Raw genomic sequence first — 4,110 nt, 5'->3', positions numbered from 1 at the left:
CTCACTCCTACATGTTTTATGTATAAGAAGAGACTTCAAATCAGAAGTACCATGTTTTTATTAAGTGAGTATTTGTCTGTTGATTGAGTTTAATCACAAAAACATAGAGGCACAAAAATACAGTGCTCCCAGGAATTGTTAGACAGCAAAAGAATCTTATTGCAAATTACACACAAATGGCAGCTACCTGGTCAGATAGTGTGCACTCTACCAGTTGCTTTCATGATTGTTTTTGCTCAACAGTTTTTCTTCGTTATGAAGAAGGTTTTGATTTGGGGGTGGGAATGAGGACAGAGGAGAAACAAGACAGTACATCCAGAATTCACAAAAATACAAAAGCAAATATAACTTATTAAAATTTTAAAAATAAAGTCAATTAATTAAATGCACACATAATTATAATGGTGACTTCAAAGTCAGAATGCAGCCCATTGCACGAAAGGGGTTTTCAACCTACCTTCCAAAGAAGCTTATTAAGGTATCATGGGACGTTTGCGTGTGGTGTTTGGTTTCAGGAGCTTATGTAAAATTACCAGGGTGCTGTTTCTTAGTTTTTGTCAGGACATAATTTCTTTCATAGTGGATTGGTCAAGGAAATCTCCAGATCAATGTGACAAGTTTGTAAGGTAGTGAGGCCTTGTGTGGGACTTTACATCTTCAGTATATGGCTATGACCTTTGGTGCCTCCAGGAGGCTGTTTCACTGATGAGAGCTATCTCCAAAATGAATTGGTTGGCTCCCATTGCCATGGCACAAATTGCTTTGAAAGGAGACACCCCTTATCCACGGTCACCTTAGCACAGAGTTGTGACTTGCCCCAGCACCCTCACCATGCTGCTAATAGTTGCGTTGGAGCAGAAGCACCCTGCAAACCGCATAAACTCAACCCACATGCCTCCGTAGGAAAATTCCTAGACACTAAACACTGCCTGATCATTCTACCCCTATTTAAGTCCAAGACATGGTTAGCAGATAAGGCAGTGGTAGAATATCAAGAGTTACTGGAGGGGTACAAAGCACAGTCAGATGTGGAGCAGAGCCACCCATGTGGCTTGACAGACGAATTTCTGGAAAATGTCATCCCTGTACCCGAGCCTCTTAGAGGCGAGAGGATTTTCTGGGCTGGGCTAGCTTTGGGGAGTTGCTCCTTGGGTAACTCCAAATTTGTGAATTTGTAGACCCAGCCTTCAATTGAGAGAAGGGGAATTTCCTTAACAATATGCCTCTTGAAGAAAAAAAAGGATCATGAATGTGGCTCCCAGTGCTAGGGACTAAAGTCCCGAGCAAACAGAAAGGAACTAAAATCATACAATAATGAGCAAAGAATTTAGAGCTTACCTTCTGCTATTAGCACAAGCACTTACATTGTGAGTCCAATAATACCGTTCCTATGTAGCAACCCCAAGTGTATTTCCTTTCTAGAGAGGGCTAAGCCCTCAAAGGGAAACACTAAATGGTTGCTTCTGTCTCTGTGTGCATCCATTAGAATGCTGGGATATTATCTATCTAGTAGCCCCAAGTTTGGCTCCCTTACGAGAGGAATCCAAACTATAGGATGGCATGTCTAGAAAACTCTGAGATTTTGAAAGTAGGAATCCTTAGGAAGATCAATCAATTAATCAATTAAATACCTACTATGTGCCAGGCACTATCCACTACCATAGCCTTCCTGAACACTATGCCTTTCTTTTCACAGCCTGTAACTGCATTAGCATTTTTTGGTTGAAAAAGTGAAAAATGTTCCTCCTCTTAAAAAACTTACATTCTAATAGAGGAGATGGCATGCATATAAGTAGGTACTGTCACAATTAGAATTTAACAAAAGGGTAAACTGAGGCAGATCTCTGCGCAAGATAACATTTATTAGCAGGGGTATTCTACATGTCAATAAATGGGCCAATGGCTTGCCTCCATTTATGGTGAAGACTCCAAGCAAGAGGACAGTTCCCCTCATATAGGTTTTGGGGAGTACAGAACAAAAAATACAACAGGGACATCTTGGGATTGGGGCAACATGACTGATTATAGAGGTGAGGCACAGGGAATGAAGTGATTGGTTGGAAGTTTGGTAATGAAGTTAGCAATGACCCCCCCCCCTTTTCTCACAGAACTGTTTGAATGCAGGTGCAAGATAGTGGACTAGACAGTTAGACACCAAACCAGACATCCTTGAAGGAGATAGCATGGTGGAGTAAAGGTGTCAGTTCTGACTCCCTTGCTTTCACACACATTGCCCAAGGTTAGCAAAATTCCTTGAGGCAAGAATAGATCAGTGATTAGCAGGAGGGCTGGATTTCTAAAATTAACCTATTACAGGCTAGCCAAATTCTGAACTAAGTTCAGAGACAAAAAACCATGACTTAAGCAATTACAGGGCAAAATTAATTATAGGACAAAATCAATTACTTGTAAATAAGATCAATAAGAAAATGATACAGGATCTGTCTTAATCTTCTCAGTATATAAAAAATAAGTTTAAGGTAGGTATCAAGTCATTTTACCTGAAAGAGTATTAACATGTGGGGAAGCTAGGAAATGCTCCTTCAGAAAATGGTGCTTGATGTGAAGTGAGCCAATCATTCTGGAGAGCAATTTGGAGCTATGCCTGAAGGGCTATAAAACTGTGCATACCCTCTGAGCCAGCGATACCACTGCTAAGTCTATACCCCAAAGAGATCCCTCCCAAAATGGGAAGGACCTATTTGTACAAAAATGTTTACAGCAGCTGTTTTTGTGGTGGCAAAGAATTGGAAATGGAGGGGATGCCCATCAATTAGGGAATGGCTGAATAGGTTGTGGTATATGATTGTGATGGAATACTATTGTGCTATAAGAAATGACAAGCAGGATGATATCAGAAAAACTTGGAAAGACATGAACTGATGCAAAGTGAAGTGAACAGAACAAGGAGAGTATTGTACATAGTAACAGCAATATTGTATGATGAAGAACTGTGAATGACTTAGCTATTTTCAGGAATACAATGATCTAAGACAACCCCAAAGGACTAATGATGAAGCATACTACCCGCTTCCAGAAAAAGAACTGATATTGTTTGAATACAGGCTGAAGCATGCTATTTTTTCATTGTCTTTCTTTCATTTTTTTCTTTTATTTGAGTCTTCTTGTATAAAATGACTAATATGGAAATGTTTTACATGATTGCACATATATAACTTAAATCTGATTGCTTCCCATCTCAGGGAAGGGGGAAGGGAAGGAGGAAGGGAGGGAGGGATAGAATTTGGAACTCAAAGCTTTTTTAAAAGTTTAAAATATGTTGTAACATGTAATTGGGTAAAAAAATTTTAAATTAAAAAAAAAAAGATGGTGCTTAAGCAGAATCTTGAAGGAAGTCAAAGATTCTAAGCAGCAAAAATAAGGAGGAAAAGTATTTCAGGCCTAGGGGGACAGCCAATGAAAAGGCACGGAGTTAGGCCTTGGAGTGTTGTGTGTGAGGAATAACTAGGAGGCCAGTAAAATTGAACTATAGAGTCAGTGGAGGACCTGGACATTACCCAGGATGAAAAGGCATAGATAGATTTTGATCTGCATTGTGGTGGCTGTGCTCACATTAATGAGATCCCAGATCCAGCTAAGTGTTTTTGGTTACATATGCATGTGTATATCTATGTAGCATCAACATTTTATTACCTGATGAAGGCGTACTGAGGTTTTTTGAGCACAGACATACCTCAGAGATATTGTGGATTCATTTCTAGACCATTGCAATAAAGTGAATAATGCAATAAAGTGAGTCACATGAATTTTCTGGTTTCCCAGTGCATATAAAAATTATGTTTACACTATACTGTAGCCTATTAAGTGTGTGATAGTATTATGTCTAACTATACATATACCTTAATTTAAAAATACCTTATTGCTAAAAAATGCTAACTATCATCTGAGCCGTCAGTGAGCTATAAACTTTTTGCTGATGGAGGATCTTGCCTCGATATTGATGGCTGCTGACTGATCAGTGTGGTAGTTGCTGAGGGTTGGGGTGGTAATTTCTTAAGATCAGACAACAATGAAGTTTTCTTCATCCATTGACTTTTCCTTTCTCTTCAACCCTTAGAGGCCATTGTAGGCTTCAGTATTGTTATGTTT

This window comes from Vombatus ursinus, unplaced genomic scaffold (assembly GCF_900497805.2).
Source record: "Vombatus ursinus unplaced genomic scaffold, bare-nosed wombat genome assembly UNPS02014861.1, whole genome shotgun sequence".
Classification (NCBI taxonomy): Eukaryota; Metazoa; Chordata; class Mammalia; order Diprotodontia; family Vombatidae; genus Vombatus; species Vombatus ursinus.
This window is presented reverse-complemented; position numbering follows the sequence as displayed.